The following is a 17,588-nucleotide window of genomic DNA, read 5'->3' as shown; positions in this document are numbered from 1 at the left end:
TGTTGTACGCGTCGCAATATGCGCTGGACCCGCGCGACCCGTGCGGCACGTGCGTGTCGCGCTGTAGTGTCGTGTTACGTCACACGTGCTATACGCTTCTCAATTTGCGCCTAGCCTTAACGATCGCATGTAGACAGTACTTTAAACCACATACCGAGCATGTAGCCGCATACGACTGCCTATATCACGTGACTAAAGCATCCAAATAGAATACTGGAAAAAAATCTACCTTCAGCAACTTGTCCTTCTCTAGAATAAATGAGTCAACGTTTCAATCGTACCTAGTTGCAGCTCTGTCTCAATCGATCATCCCGTACACCCTATGTTATCATTTAACACAGATGTGAGTAAGTTTAGACGTGAATGATTCTCTGTCCTCCTGGAAAGCATCAAATACAGTATTCAACCCGCGTGTATCACTGCTACCTCAGCAGACATACACTATAATACGAACTCAACGAGAAAAGATTGACTGCCTTCCTGTTGTTCTTGTACCAGTTCCAGCGTGTCCAGCTAAAACATGTTTACGACGTGGGAGCGATCGCTGGGCTCGCCCCCCGTGCTAGTGGCCGGCCGACTCACGTGACAGGCGTAAGCAGTGTCTCCGCGCGCTGGCCAGAGGGTGGCGAGGATTTGAACTAATTCAGTTGGAGCGCGGACGTCGTGGTGACTGCACTGCGATATCAAAGGTGTGTGTGCTGACTGTGTTGGAGAACAAGTGATGACCGTACTGCTTGAAATAAAGTCTTCAGTCCCTTACCCCCTGCAAAATCAAAGGACGTGACGTACGTTACTATAAGAGCAGTTTATTATTTGACGCGATTATGATAGGCTACCAGTGAAAAAAGATAAGTTCAAAATGGTTCAAATGGCTCTGAGCACTATGGGACTCAACTGCTGAGGTCATTAGTCCCCTAGAACTTAGAACTAGTTAAACCTAACTAACCTAAGGACATCACAAACATCCATGCCCGAGGCAGGATTCGAACCTGCGACCGCTGCGGTCTTGCGGTTCCAGACTGCAGCGCCTTTAACTGCACAGCCACTTCGGCCGGCTAAAAGATAAGTGAGGATGAAAGTTCGTACGTGTGATCAATTATGGTGTTGGGATTTGAACTTGTGATAGATTTTTGTTATGGGTGTAAGGAAAATGGCTTTCTCGCCGAGAAAATCGGACATATTGAATAAATAATAAATGATAATAATAGATAGAAGTACAGTTTTCGAGATATTATCGTGTTGGAATTTGAATTTGGGGCAATTTTCTAGTGGATGTAGGCCTATAATAATAATAAATAATAATAATAATAATTAATGATAATTAATTATAATAGATGATAATGAATGATAATGAATGACAATTAATGATAATGAATGTTAATAAATAATAATGAATGTTAATGAATGATAATCAATAATAATAAAAAGACAAGTACAGTCTTTGCATGCATTATCCTGTTGGAACTCAAACTTCAGGCCATTTTTTTCTTCTGGAGGCTTAGGTTAGTGGATGTAGCACAATTGGACTATTTTCCCATCAAAATTCAAAATTCCCGCCATTTTTTCTTGAGGTTAGGTTAGTGGACATAGCACAATTGGACTATTCTCCCGCCAAAATCCGCCATCTTGGATGACGTCATGCGATGTTGCCAAGTCTACACGCCGCCATCTTGGATGACGTCATCGCCACCATGTTGAGTAAATTTGGCAACAATGCAACGTGCGCTGGCACGAACCTTGTCCCCCTACTACCAGCAGCTTGAAGTAGTTCCAGAAGATAGGCCAAAGACAGCTTTTTCCACACCATGAGGACATTACCAGTATTGGAGGATGCTGTTTTGGATTGAGAAATACACTGGCTATATTTCAAACACTCTTGGATGGAGCAGATTGAAATCTAAAAAATTGCATGGCGTATGTTGATGACATAATTGTATTTTCAAAGGATATGTAAGAACAACTTAAATGGTTGAAGGAAGTCTTTAAATGACTGCATCTAACACTCAGTGCAGGTAAGTGACGTTCCACTCACACAGAAGTAAACTATCTGGCGCAAGTAAACAGCCAGGAAGGAGCAAGAACTGATCTACAGCTAACATAAGCGGTTCGTCATTTTGTACTGCCACAGACTGCAAAAGAGTTACAATGATTTTAGGCCTCTGTAATTATTATAGGAAGTTGGTAAGGGATTTGGGGCAAATTTCTCAGCCACTGAATTGTCTATTAAGAAAAAGAGCGAAGTATGAGTGGTCAGGGAAGTGTCTAGCTGCCTTCAAGAAACTGAAACATGCTTTGGCATCTAGTTTTGTGTTGGTATTTCCTAACTTCAAACAAGACCTCATCCTATCCTGTGACGCAAGCAGTATGGCAACTGGTTATGTTTTGACCCAAATTGTGGGTAACAAGGAAAACACTGTGGCTTATACATCAGGAAAACTGAACAAAGCAGAACGCAACTATCCAATTACAGAAAAAGGTATACTAACTGTTATTTACGTACTTTCACTATTATTTGTATAGACAAACATTTAAGGTCGTTACTGATCTTCCTTCCCTTAAGTGGCTATTGGGACTGAAAGAGCCTTCCAGTACACTAAGAAGATGGGTGTTGAAGATAATCTAGTTTAATTATTAAGTGCTGCATAATCCTGGAAAGATACACACTAATGCAGACACGCTAAGCAGGAAAATTGGAGTTCTGCAAGCACTATGAAAAAGTTAGGCAGAGAGATAGATAGTCTGACTTTTAGGTCGCCCCCACAGTTTCTGACACATGACAACTTGCTGTGCAGAAGTATGAAGTGCAGACCACACATTGTGGTCCCTACATCACTCGAAAATGAAGTATTGCAACAGGCACATAATCACCTGTTGGTGGATAATGGGTGATGTAGATTGCCAGATAGACACATAGACGAATAGTTTTTGTGGAGAACTAAAAAGCAAGATGTTGAACAGTACATAAAAGACTGCGCGCCATGTGTACAAAGAGCAGATTCAAATTATATGAGTATGCAATTACAAAGGTTGCCAATAGCGACAAAATATTCTGAAATGCTTGGTTTGGATATTTCTGGACCATTTAATAGGACAACAGCTGGAAATAAGTATGTTCTAACTATAACAGACCACTTCTCCCAGTTCGTAGCGATGACAGCAATTCTGGATCAGTGAGAAAACACAATGGCAAACGTTATGGCTAATCGTTGGATACTAATATTTGGCGTTCCTGATACTATAGTTAGAGATCAGGGTACAAACTTTATATGAGACCTCTTGAAGCAGTTGTATAGCCTGCTTCATATCTGGGAAATAGTCCTATCCATCCACAAGAAAATGGTCATACTGAAAGAGTTCATCATATGATTTCTAAATTGTTAAGTCATTATGTGAACAGCCAGCCTGATAATTGGGATACATATTTTCAATATGTCATCTCAGTATACTAATAAAATACAGACTGGTACAGGTATTTCACCATACTATAGAAAAATGTCATCTCCTTTTGAGGTTCTGAAACTTAAATTGGTTGCTGATGGGGAATCGGTAAGGAAATTCGTTAAGTGATTAAGAGAAATTTGGCAGAATGTCAGACGAGCGAATATAAAGGCACTTGAATGTCGAGAATGGAACAGAAGCAACATATGGGGAAATTATTGCACTATACAGGGTGAAGCGAAATTCGCGCCCTCGGGATTTGCAGCGCTACTCCTCACATCCCAGCGATAAAAAAATGTTTCTCACAAAATTTCGTCCGGTGAGTACATCCAGCAGAAAAATGACGTTAAAGAGTGGCGATCTGGTAACACTGTAACCACATGTATTGTAACTACCTCTGTCATCAGGATCTCATAGCGCTGTACAGTTGTTGCAGTAGATAGAGTTTTGGGTTAACATGCAGGAGGTCGATGGTTCGATCCTAGGCTGAGGCATATGTATTTAATTTGGTAAATGTATTCCAGGTGGTGCGATATCTGGCATCTTAATCGTCAACAGCAGGTCCTCTAGAAAACATTTGCACTTACATACTACAATCGTAGAAATGAAAGATTGGTTATTCGCACCACTTCATCTTCTTGATATGAAACCTGTTTTCTTTGAACCGTCCTCCAATGGTCCCATAGATTATTACCAACTATTATTCTTGCCTCGTTCAGGTCCATTACATTTCGTTAGGGCCTTTCGTCACCAGTAAGACTAGTAACGTGCTTTGCGAATAATGTCAAAACTCGGTTACCATTTGCGTGAATTATCACCATGGTCTCACTATCTCACTAATTATGCCTTTCAGCATTGAGTCTGGTAACCGCATGCCGTTTAGTACTTATCTCAGTGCATTATTATTATTATTATTATTATTATTATTATTCTATTGATGGGATTATCGAAACATGACGTCTGTTACTGTTAGGGATACAGTGTAATTCGAAACCGAACATTTCACAATTAGCAGTGTCGGGGTGAATCATGCAGAAGAATATCTGTCAGAGAGGTAATGTCCGTAGCGTGTAGGACTGATGGCGTGTTTTACTGTATGTGCTATCCACCAGATAGATACTAGTGGCAAGAGGAGTAACGCGCCCATGACAGACTCCAATGTAAATGCTTACTCATATCAAATTTTCTCATTGTAAACCTCTAAACCAGTGTGGCAGACATATGGCATACACAAACGATGAATATGTGGATATGCTTCTGGTCCTTCACATGTGGCTGAACACTTCCTGTTTCCTTAAATAACGTAACTATCCGGCGAACGGTCCGGACACGTGAAAGATGTCGTCCAGGATACCGAGCAGCATACATAGCACACGCCCGTTGGGCATTTTGATCACAATAGCCATACATCAACACGATATCGACCTTTTCCGCAGTTGGTAAACGGTCCATTTTAACACGGGTAATGTATTACGAAGCAAATACCGTCCGCACTGGCGGAATGTTACGTGATACCAGGCACTTATACGTTTGTGACTATTACAGCACCATCTATCATAAAGCGAAAAAAGTGGTCCAACTAAAAGATTCATATTTCTTTACGTACTATATGAATATGTAATAAAAATGGGGGTTCCTATTTAAAAAAACACAGTTCATATCCGTTTGACCTATGGCAGCGCCATCTAGCGGGCCAACCATAGCGCCATCTGGTTTCCCCCTTCAATCTAGACAAGTATCGTTCTTTGCAGTTTTTTCGTTTGACGCTTATTTCGTCAGATATTTGGCCCGGTCACGATCAATGGACCACCCTGTATAGTCCAGACATTATAACCCTGAATTTTTACAAAAAAGGAAATCCACAGGATATGCCTAAGATGGCGCTAAAAGTCAGTGTAATCCTAATAAATGAAACACTTTGCGGCATTGCCAGGAGAACATTTCACATAAGAGCCACAATTACGGGTACGACAATGACTGACAAGGGGAAGGCCTCAGACACGGCCAACCGATTCAGCTCAAATTTGGCAGGTCGCATGTGTACAACCTAAAACGAAGGACTCTAAGGTATTTTGGGTCAATTAAATGAACACCCTAGCTGCAGGCAGGCGTTGATACACTTCATTGGGGACATGTTGAAAATGTGTGCCCCGACCGGGACTCGAACCCGGGATCTCCTGCTTACATGGCAGACGCTCTATCCATCTGAGCCACCGCGGGCACAGAGGATAGTGCGTCTGCAGGGACTTATCCCTTGCACGCTCCCCGTGAGATCCACATTCCCAACATGTCCACAACACTATATTCGTAGTGCGCCTAATAGATGTTTGCCCATCATACTCATTACTCGTGGCAGATTAATCTACCAAGTCCCGCACGAGTTCGGGCATAGCGTGTGCGTTCGCACAAGAAGGTCAAAGGCCGGGAACCCATATTTTTAACTATATATGACGGTAGTATCTGTTCCCGAAAGAACAGTTACCGTGGATGACCATGCAGCTTTGCTAGAAATGAAATGATAATTAAATGAACACCCTAGCTGCAGGCAGGCGTTGATACACTTCATTGGGGACATGTTGAAAATGTGTGCCCCGACCGGGACTCGAACCCGGGATCTCCTGCTTACATGGCAGACGCTCTATCCATCTGAGCCACCGCGGGCACAGAGGATAGTGCGTCTGCAGGGACTTATCCCTTGCACGCTCCCCGTGAGATCCACATTCCCAACATGTCCACAACACTATATTCGTAGTGCGCCTAATAGATGTTTGCCCATCATACTCATTACTCGTGGCAGATTAATCTACCAAGTCCCGCACGAGTTCGGGCATAGCGTGTGCGTTCGCACAAGAAGGTCAAAGGCCGGGAACCCATATTTTTAACTATATATGACGGTAGTATCTGTTCCCGAAAGAACAGTTACCGTGGATGACCATGCAGCTTTGCTAGAAATGAAATGATAATTAAATGAACACCCTAGCTGCAGGCAGGCGTTGATACACTTCATTGGGGACATGTTGAAAATGTGTGCCCCGACCGGGACTCGAACCCGGGATCTCCTGCTTACATGGCAGACGCTCTATCCATCTGAGCCACCGCGGGCATTTAATTATCATTTCATTTCTAGCAAAGCTGCATGGTCATCCACGGTAACTGTTCTTTCGGGAACAGATACTACCGTCATATATAGTTAAAAATATGGGTTCCCGGCCTTTGACCTTCTTGTGCGAACGCACACGCTATGCCCGAACTCGTGCGGGACTTGGTAGATTAATCTGCCACGAGTAATGAGTATGATGGGCAAACATCTATTAGGCGCACTACGAATATAGTGTTGTGGACATGTTGGGAATGTGGATCTCACGGGGAGCGTGCAAGGGATAAGTCCCTGCAGACGCACTATCCTCTGTGCCCGCGGTGGCTCAGATGGATAGAGCGTCTGCCATGTAAGCAGGAGATCCCGGGTTCGAGTCCCGGTCGGGGCACACATTTTCAACATGTCCCCAATGAAGTGTATCAACGCCTGCCTGCAGCTAGGGTGTTCATTTAATTATCATTTCATTTCTAGCAAAGCTGCATGGTCATCCACGGTAACTGTTCTTTCGGGAACAGATACTACCGTCATATATAGTTAAAAATATGGGTTCCCGGCCTTTGACCTTCTTGTGCGAACGCACACGCTATGCCCGAACTCGTGCGGGACTTGGTAGATTAATCTGCCACGAGTAATGAGTATGATGGGCAAACATCTATTAGGCGCACTACGAATATAGTGTTGTGGACATGTTGGGAATGTGGATCTCACGGGGAGCGTGCAAGGGATAAGTCCCTGCAGACGCACTATCCTCTGTGCCCGCGGTGGCTCAGATGGATAGAGCGTCTGCCATGTAAGCAGGAGATCCCGGGTTCGAGTCCCGGTCGGGGCACACATTTTCAACATGTCCCCAATGAAGTGTATCAACGCCTGCCTGCAGCTAGGGTGTTCATTTAATTATCATTTCATTTCTAGCAAAGCTGCATGGTCATCCACGGTAACTGTTCTTTCGGGAACAGATACTACCGTCATATATATTTTGGGTCAACATCCCCGAAATTTTGAGAAAATCACCCCTAAAGGTTATGACGAGCAATCGACTCAAAATTGGAGGGATCGATAGATAATTGTAAATAGAGCATTTTTCATCAGCAGGTATGGGGTCTGCAGACGCAAACTTTTCCAGAAATTGAGGAATGAAACTTTTGCAACTGTCTCTTCTGTACCCACATGGTAAACTCTTTTCCCTGACAGCGCTGATACCGCAACGGCCAAGGTAACTGGCTGGGAATCGGAAAACCCGTGTTCGAATCTCGCAGAAACCTAGCAGATGTTATTCTTTTCGTTTGTATTTTTCCATATCTTAACTGATAGGGATAGAAAGGTTAATAAGGTAAGTAAATCAGTAAGGAATGATAATAATAAGGTAGGCAAACTAATTTCCCAAGCGCCGTGAGTTAGTAAAGTATTAAACTTTAAGCCTTGTCATATGAGGCCGGCCGAAGTGGCCGTGCGGTTAAAGGCGCTGCAGTCTGGAACCGCAAGACCGCTCCGGTCGCAGGTTCGAATCCTGCCTCGGGCATGGATGTTTGTGATGTCCTTAGGTTAGTTAGGTTTAACTAGTTCTAAGTTCTAGGGGACTAATGACCTAGCAGTTGAGTCCCATAGTGCTCAGAGCCATTTGAACCATTTTTTGAACCTTGTCATATGAAAACAACTCCGAGTAAGAGTGCTGCGAATTCCTCACGAGGGATCACAGACAGCGAACCGCGCGACGCTTGTTTACAGCGAGGCACAGGGCAGAATGCACGCGGGGAGAGTTAAGTTGTCCCGGTTGCCTCTTCTTCATATCATAGTTGTGAATCTGGAAGAGTGAAGGCGTCCAGTACGAGCCCTATAGAAGTCAATCGGAAAGAGCTGTTTTCCGTCATTAGGCTGCCGCGAACCTCGCGGACACATGTAGTGATTTTTCCATCGTTAGTGCGCCGAATGAAATACGTTTTGTGAATGAATACAGTGTTCTTCCGTAACATATGACGAGTACTGTATGTAGTTTGTAGTAAATAGCTCGTCTTTTTAAGCTGTAGTAACTTGTTACTGTTTGTTATATCATATCTTTCAGGTGGATAATCTGAATAATGGAGGCTGTACACGCTTCGACTAGCGCTGTAATAATATATAGTTGGGTGCCTGTCACAGACGTTGGTAAGCGGGAAGTTACCGACGCTGTGTTTTGGTTCGTAAAATTGTTGCAAGACAGATGCATTATCAGTGCACTACCGGAAGCAGGCAGTTCTGTTTCTCGGCGTTCCAGATTGATAGGAGCGGCTATCGTCGAGCGATTTTTGGAGCTGACGAACGAAATGACTTTTATTGATACTGAAGTACTGTACCATGAAGACGAAGCAGAAGGTGATTCAGTGGACGATATCCCGACTAGTGAATCGCAAAATGGTCAAAACACTTTGAAAATCTCCACGTCACTGGGAATATGTGCTTCACCTGTTCCCGATGAGTATTACGAACCGGTTACTAAACAATTGAACTACGTCGCTATACCCCTTGAAGTAAAAGTGAAGGCGGTAGCGCTATCCAGGAATCATCCAAATTGGAACTTACAAACAGTGCAAAAGTATGGAGCAACAACAGCCCTGAAAAGGAAGAAAGACTTGAAACTGTGGGAAAGTGATATCGTTAAAGGAGGAACAAGATACGACAAATACCAGGCGATAAATAAGTGGACATACGACCGATTTGTCGAATCTCGTTGTCGTAACGAGAATGTAACAACGAGAACATACCAGGAGTGGGCTGCAGGTGCAGCGTTTCAAAATACGGCCAACAAGGAGTTTACGTTTGCTACATCATTATCTTGGGCAAGAAATTTCAAATCGGAGTATATAATTCGTCAACGGCACGTCACTAAATACGTCTCTCATAAGGAGGTACAAAATATAGAAGATATACAGAAAGTGGCGGCTCTTTTCAACACGCAAACGGCGTCACTTATGACCGGTTTTAATCGTGATTACGTGATCAACACCGATTAAACAGAATGCGAGTATCGGGTGAACATTCGACGCACGTTATCGCATAAGGGAGAAAAACGAACCCTAGTCGCAGTTGGTAGTAAAAAACTAACACATTCGTACACGGCGCAGTATGCCATCGCAGCCTCTGGAAAAGTGTTGCCTAAGGTTTTCCTGTGTTTACAAGAAACTAATTGTGGTGTCACCGCTAGACAACACACTTGCTAGGTGGTAGCTTTAGATCGGCCGCGGTCCATTAGTACAGGTCGGACCCGCGTGTCGCCACTGTGTGATCGCAGACCGAGCGCCACCACATGGCAGGTCTAGAGATACGTACCAGCTCTCGCCCCAGTTGTACGACGACGTTGGTAGCGACTACACTGACGAAGCCTTTCTCTCATTTGCCGAGAGACAGAATAGCCTTCAGCTAAGTTAATGGCTACGACCTAGCAAGGCGCCATTAACCATTTGTAACGTTGCATGTACCTCAAGATAGAGTCTCACTTGTATCATCCAGAATGCTGTATACCAAAGGACAATATAACAGTTCAGTGTTCTAGTAGCTACGTTCTTTTCTTTATCAGATTCATTACGAATCCTGTTCCAGACTTAACGCCAGACGGCGTGAGTTGACGCGTGCCCTTTCGGCTACTTCACTGTGGACTGGCTGCCTTAACAGTCCACTACACTAATGTTACATTTGGTCCTCGGATTATAGAAGAGGTCAATCGTTTAACCGACTCGTTGAAAAATGTTTACATTACCTGCTCCATATCCGGGAAACTGACGAATACGATTTACAGAACATTTCTTGAGAATGTTTTAAAACCATATGTTTCTGATAACAAGTTTTGATTCCTGGAGTGGACAAATTAATACTACAATATATGAGACAATGTTTATAGATGGCGAGGGTGAGCCGACGTGCACAGTAAAAGTAATACCGCCCAACTGCACACCTGTGTCCAGCCTTGTAATGTTTATTTCTATCGCCAGGTTAAAAAACTTTATTTCCAGGCTTCAGAATTGCAGTGTGCTTCTGTAAACCCAGCGGGAATTGCACAACCGCACGGATGCAATAACAATTCACAGCATAATTCATAACCAACTTTCAGCACCGATTTTTCAGGCAATGATATCGTATGCGTGGTATGCATCAAAATTAATTCCCGAAAAAGACATATTTTTAAATGTAAACGAGGTATGTTTTCCGCCGACTCTTCGGAAGGAACAGTGTAGCCGTCGAAAGATTGCATTCATTAGATGTTCTTGGTGCCGTGAGTATATTGGTTACGAATGTTTATATGACAAGTACCATCCATCTAGTTGTTCGAAGAAATGTGGACACGTAACAGTGACAGGAAAAGCCATTGTAAAATGACCTGAAGTAACATTTTAGTTGTTTACTATCCCAATCGGTTTGAGAAATTTATTTGCCTACCTTATTATTATCATTCCTCATTGATTCACTTACCTTATTAACCCTCCTATCCCTATCAATTGAGATATGAAAAAATACAAACGAAAAGAACATGCGCTAGGTTTCTTCGCGATTCGAACCCAGGGTCTCCGATTCCCAGCCAGTTACCTTGGCCGTTGCGCTATCGGTGCTGTTGGCGAAAAGCGTTTACCATGTGGGTACAGAAGTGGCAGTTGTAGAAGTTGCTTACTTCGATTTCTGGAAAAGTATGCGTTATCGGACCCCATACCTGATGATAAAAAATGCTCTATTTACATTCTCTATCGATCCCGCCAATTTTGAGTCGATTGCTCGTCATAAACGTTAGGGGTGTTTTTTTCAAAAACTCGGGGCTGTTGACCCAAAATATGTTAGATTCCTTCGTTTTAGGTTATACACAAGCGACCTGCCAAATTTGAGCCAAATCGGTTGGCCCTGTCTGAGGCCTTCCCCTTGTGAGTTAACACGTCCATTCCTGCTTTGGCCAGAGAAGCCCTTCATGATACTGCCAGTCCAAAACCCAATATTTCTAAATGATACCCTAAACCTGGATATCCTTCACTCATTAGACCAACTAACAGTGTCAGAGAAGAGGCGGATTTCCACAGAATAGATGTTGCAACACATCCAGCTGTACCGCGAGAAACAGCGGAACCAGGTTATGAACGTAATCATTTCAGCTGCTAGTACTGTGGCGACTTTCGTCGTAATTTGTGTAAATTACGTTTGTTACAAGTGAAGAATGGCACAACACTCAGAAGTACCTGTGCATCAATTACCTGTTGGCTGGTTTTGCAGAATAACAGGAAATCTTATGGAGTAATTAAAGTCAAAATATATGTCTAAGCACTAAGCAGTAAAAGTAGAGAACTGGATAGGAATCAGTGTGATAGTTTAAGGCGATTCAGACTTATGAGATAATTTCAATTTAAAACAAAAAATATTCCATGAAGAATGAATTAAGAAACATGTATTCTACGAAGGTCGTTCAATAAGTAATGCCCCACATTTTTTTCTCAGAATATATTTATTGTTAAGAGTCAGAATTTGGTGACAATATACATTAACATGATCTGTCCATGTCCTATTTTTCTACGTAGTCTCCATCACGTTCTATGGCCTTACGCCAACGTTGTGGAAGAGCATGTATTTCCTGCTGGTAAAACCTCTTGTCCTGTAGGCGTAGCCATGTTCTCACTGCGTGACTGATATACTCGTCTTCTTCGAAGTGTGGTCCCTGTAGAGAATCTTTAAGTGGGCCAAAGAGATGGAAGTCCGAGGGTGTCAGGTCTAGACTGTAGGGTGGATAAGGCAATAGTGTCCAACCCAATTTGGTGATGTGTTCCCAGGTTCTCAGACATGTGTATGGGCGTGCATTAGCGTGTTGGAGAAAGATTTCTGCTGGATTCTTGTCCGATCGAACACGTCAGAAACGGTTCTTGAGTTTATTCAGAGCCTTCACGTATGCCTCTGAATTGATGGTTGACCCTCTTGGAGTCACATCCACGCGAATGACGCCATGACAAACCCAAAAGACTGTCACGATGAGTTTTCCAGCAGAGGAGGTTGTCTCGAATTTCTTCGTTTGTGGTGACTGAGGATGATGCCACTCCACAGACTGCCTTTATGTTTCCGGCGCAAAGTGGTGCACCCAGCTTTCGTCCCCCGTAACGATCCGTGACAGAAAGGCCTCTACATCGGTCTCAAAACGCTCTAACAATTCAAATGAAATGGCCATTCTTTGAATCTTGTGGTCCGCTGTGAGCATTCGTGGAACCCATCGTGAGTACCTCTTTGAATATCCGAGAGTCTCGATCGTTACAGACGCACTTCCGATGCTGACCGACAGCTGTAGAGTCAACTATCTAGTTGTGATGCGCTGGTGGGCACGAGTAATGGCATCCGCACGATTCAGCATGTCTGGAGCAGTGGCTGTGACTGGACGTCCCGAACATCGCTGATCGTGGAGCTCTGTTTCTGCATTTCCTGAGGCTGTAACTTTCTTTACGTTTCTTTTTCTGCACACAAGAATCCAATAACAGCACGCTGCTTGTAACGTGAGTCGTATGAAGACGCCATTTTGACGCTGTACTAGGGCTCTGCCATCTACCAGAACGTTTCGAAACTTCACCAGCGCACAGAAAAAACAAATGTGAAGCACCAGCAAGGACATTTGTCTATGTATATTAATGGCTTTTTAACAAAATGTGAGGCATTACTTACTGAACGACCCTCGTTGTTAGCAAAGCGCAAAAATTGGAGACAAATTTTATAAAGGCTGGAAGAATGTTGGACAGTATAATTAATTGTTGGAATAAAATTTTGTCAGAACCAGCTAGGATGGCCAGGCTGCATAAAGTAACACTCTCAAGTCCTGAAGTTAAACACTAGGCCGGCGAAGAACGCTAAAGGCTCAGAAAACGGGAGCACATTCGGTCACCCGTATGCGGGAATCCCGTCATCATCTGCTGCGACACCGTCACCTTCCTTCCATTCACTCTCAGAGTTAGGCCATTCCATCTGAATCACGGATATTGATGGAAGGTCAGCTCTAATAGTTGCAGGATGCCCTAGTGAATACAATGAAGTGTCTAGAGCTGCCGCGACTGATACGAGTCCACAGCCGTCTGGCTGTGGAGGGAATTTCGACTCTGCGGGTCGCACTCCTGCCAGTCACAATGGAGAATGAAGATGACGGCTGTCCCTGTCCTCTGTGAATGCTACTGTTCAGTTTGGGAGCAGGGCGCCTCTACCGCCTCTCCTGGGAAGAACAAAAATTGCCTCACTGCCTGTATGCTGGGACTGTGCTCGATGTCGCTGTTGCGTCTTCCGCCAACACGTCATCTCGACAGCTGACAGCAGGGACATTCAGATTTCTGGGGCCGAGCCCAAGTCCAGCTTCAGTCAACGCGAGTACTGAGACAACAAGAGATGGCCGCAACCACCCCGGCCACTGGACCTCCTACAGTGGGAACGCAGCGCCGACACTCGACAACGCCAGAGGCTGCACCTGCAAATTCCTCGCTACGTGCGCCTTCGTCCAATGCGGGCTCACCACGTCAGCTGCAGGCAGCACTGGGAAGAAGACAGAGTGAATCTAAAACTCTTGCCAATAAATGATTGTTAATTGAATGAAGTCCCATTAGCGCCCCAACGCTTCACAGGATTTCTCCATTGCACCTCCGTTCGTCTATCCCACACTCGTGTAGGAGGCCGCATCTGGGGGGCTCCTACATATTTATTATTTGTGCGTCACCTAACCACGGGACATTATAGGATAGTAAGGGATTTTGAAATCTAACTCAAGATTGAGAGTAACAGATACTTATTTGCTAATAACGATTGACGTAGTTCACATAAAATTAACACAGAAAAGTTTTCTAAAAGTTCAGATGAAATCACAAAACGACGCTAACAGTGTGGGGAGGTACCAAATTACGTGCAAGACTTTACAAAGAAAACACAATAAGAAAATTTCGTCTGGGTTGCTTACGAATTCAGAGTTAATGAGGCAAAAGAAGCCACTAATTATGAATCATTAAACAATGTTTGTCAGAGTTAGTAAGTGGTGACCTGCTCAGAATATGGATCACACTACAGCAATTGCAACAATAACATTTCGCCAAGAATAATATAGCGTGCGCCGATCAGTACCAGATACCGTCTCGGAGACGAATCGCCAAAATCTTCGTTCAGCGTCCTCAACTGCTCTCTTTCAAAAATACTCTTCATGCAGGGGACGACTCAGTGTTGTTGACACTGTGACAAACGAGAATATCCCTTATTTTACGAACAAACAGGGGAATGCAGGAGAAATTTCCCACTCTTGGTGTGCTAAATGCACATTAACAAATGTGAGGTTGGTACTTCTCGAGAACAATGTCTCTTTGTATTTGTCAGCCTCTTTGCGCCAAGCACAGTGGCAGGAGTGACACATTTGATTGCATACAACAAAAGTTTGGAGCGGAAGCAACTGAATTTCCCACATTGATCAGGCAGTGACATTGCATCCTGTCCTTTGCTTTGCATACAAGCTCAATTAGCCTCTGGGGACAACGGTAGTGGCAAGGCATCTCTGCCCTGCACAAGGGAAGGCATCAGCTCTGCCAACAACAGCACGGAGCATGCCGCAACCCAAGGCGTCTATTGCCCGTGGCTGCTCACCATTCATAATGAGAGACCGCACCCTGAGCGCACCTTCAAGTGAGAAATATGCGTAGGTTTTCTTCCGTGCACACATGTCCAGTACACTCACTAACTGTGCAATACTTGTAGAAAATGGAACAATATCCCTTACGGTAGGAGACATTCTTGTGTACAGGAAAAATTCAGGTGAAAAGCACTCTACAAAATTGTAGTAAAATACAAATAGAAAATTGCAGTAAAATACAAGCAGTGGATACAATTTGGGTTAACAATGACAGTCCAAACTGTGAGTACTGCTTGTACTTTTACTCCAGTTTTGAAACACACTTTTCAATTGAAATTTTCCTTTATCCGTGGCGTTTGTACAACACGTGTTGGATAATGGTGTTTGACCGAAGCCAATCGCACATGTAAGAATAAATCGGGCAGCAGCTTATGGTGTTATAATATCATTTCTAAAACTAAATCTAGTGCCCATTTCTTATCTTATGTAAATGGTTTACAAGGGACATCGAAGAACTTTTCAAATCTATGATGTTTGCTGATGACACAGCTGTACTGATAAAGAACCCAAACACATCCATATGAGACACAGTAATCAGAATCATGTAACAGGCTTCCAGTTGGTAGACAGCAAACAGCTTAACCACACAATATTGTTGGTGTTGTGGTCTTCAGTCCAGAACCTGGTTTGATGCAGCTCTCCATGCTACTCTGTCCTATGCAAGCTTCATCATCTCCAAGTAACTACTGCAACTTACATCCTTCTGAATCTGCAGAGTGCATTCATCTCTTGGTCTCCTTCTACGATTTTTACCCTCCACGCTGTCCTCCAATACTGGATTGGTGATCCCTTGATACCTCTGAACATGTACTAAAAACCTATCCCTTCTTCTAGTCAAGTTGTGCCACAAATTCCTCTTCTCCCCAATTCTATTCAGTACCTCCTTATTAGTTACGCGATCCACCCATCTAATCTTCAGCATTCTTCTGTAGCGCCACATTTCGAAAGCTCAGATACTCAAATCGAATAATTGCAGATAAATAAAAATGACTTACATGCACCAGAAGCAGTGATAAATTTATTGGTACACACCAGATGAATCTCCATCTGTGAAATTTCTAGCATCAAAATGGATAACTATGTGAGTTCGCACCAGTACGTGGATAAGTTAACCGAAAAGCTCAGTTCTGTCTGCTTTGCACTTAGAAATCTCTCTCACTTTGTTGATGTACATAATGGACTTCTTGGGATTTTGAATACTTTCAGTCAGTATTTGGGCAAGGGGGACATGAGGACACATGTTGCCAGATGTATCCAAGATGGGGCGATGATGTCATCCAAGATGGCGGCGTGTAGACTTGGCAACAGCACGTGACGTCATGCAAGATGGCTGCCATGACATCATCCGAGAAGCGGATTTTGGCGGGAAGTTTGAATTTTGGCAGGAAAGTGACACACACCCCTCCCCCAGAAAAATAGCGGGAAGTTCAAATTCCAGAAGGATGATGCATCACACCACGGTTATCTCTACTAAGCAAAGAAAATCGTGGGAAGATAGGCAACTTGGGCTACCCCCACTAACCTAAGTCACCTGACCGCTACCTCCTCCTATGTTCTGGCGCCAAGTTTGAATTTTGGCGGTAAACAAGACTCACTTGAGGTTTCGCAGCTAACCTTAGAAAATGGCGCTAAAGAAAGGACACTTGTACTAACTTCAGTTACCCGACCGCCACCTCCTCCTAAGGATTAGTGGGAAAAGGACTTGGAGATAAGTCTTTATTTAAACAATTTGATGCACATGTGTTTGCCACGAGGTCCAGAGCCCAACTGACTTAGTACATATCGCCACCACCGTGACATGAGGTGATGACACAAGTACAGTTATCCAAGATGGCTGCATACGTTTTGATCACCACTTGTTCTAGGGGACAGCCACTGCACGGTCCCATTACATAATCCAAGATCGTCGCTCGCAGGACGTCACCCCTGTAGTCAAGTATTGAGAGGGAGATATGCTGCAATGCTTTCTCTCTCACACGTTTATAACGGCGTGTGCGGCGCGTGTATAGCTCGCGAGCTTGCGACTGATGACGTCACAGCCCCTAGCCCGCACGTTCATACTGGCGCCACAGATAGTCTTCTGGAAATATGCTAGCGAATGTAACTGAACACATGTGGCACACATATCGGGCATCTAACGTATGAATTACCCAAGTCTTTAATTCCAATTCAATTTTAATCATATTTTATAACTAAATGTACCAGTTGGATATTCAATGATCAAATGAGAAGTTTGAGGTTTCCCACTAGGAGCGCAGTGATCATTCATTCGTGATGTAGCACCCCCCACCCCTAGAATGTTGCAGTCCTATTGGCTACTGCATTAGTGACGTGATTCGACGTCATAGAACCTACATAAACCAACCCACAACCCAACTCGCCCTCACTCTGCTTCTGTACTTGATTCAGTGTACTCAA

At 43.8% G+C, this 17,588-nt stretch overlaps 5 non-coding genes across 5 annotated transcripts; 2 read left to right on the top strand and 3 right to left on the bottom strand.

The window, feature by feature from the left end:
- Window positions 1-5,584: 5,584 nt before the first annotated feature.
- On the bottom strand, window positions 5,585-5,659 carry Trnat-ugu (transfer RNA threonine (anticodon UGU)). The gene has a single exon. It is a non-coding gene; the product is annotated as a tRNA-Thr (tRNA).
- A 366-nt stretch (window positions 5,660-6,025) lies between these two features.
- On the bottom strand, window positions 6,026-6,100 carry Trnat-ugu (transfer RNA threonine (anticodon UGU)). The gene has a single exon. It is a non-coding gene; the product is annotated as a tRNA-Thr (tRNA).
- A 366-nt stretch (window positions 6,101-6,466) lies between these two features.
- Trnat-ugu (transfer RNA threonine (anticodon UGU)) lies at window positions 6,467-6,541 on the bottom strand. The gene has a single exon. It is a non-coding gene; the product is annotated as a tRNA-Thr (tRNA).
- Window positions 6,542-6,848: 307 nt separating this feature from the next.
- Window positions 6,849-6,923, top strand: Trnat-ugu (transfer RNA threonine (anticodon UGU)). The gene has a single exon. It is a non-coding gene; the product is annotated as a tRNA-Thr (tRNA).
- Window positions 6,924-7,289: 366 nt separating this feature from the next.
- Trnat-ugu (transfer RNA threonine (anticodon UGU)) lies at window positions 7,290-7,364 on the top strand. Its single transcript has one exon. It is a non-coding gene; the product is annotated as a tRNA-Thr (tRNA).
- Window positions 7,365-17,588: the final 10,224 nt, after the last annotated feature.

This window comes from Schistocerca nitens, chromosome 3 (genome assembly GCF_023898315.1).
Source record: "Schistocerca nitens isolate TAMUIC-IGC-003100 chromosome 3, iqSchNite1.1, whole genome shotgun sequence".
NCBI lineage: Eukaryota > Metazoa > Arthropoda > Insecta > Orthoptera > Acrididae > Schistocerca > Schistocerca nitens.
This window is presented reverse-complemented; position numbering and strand designations above follow the sequence as displayed.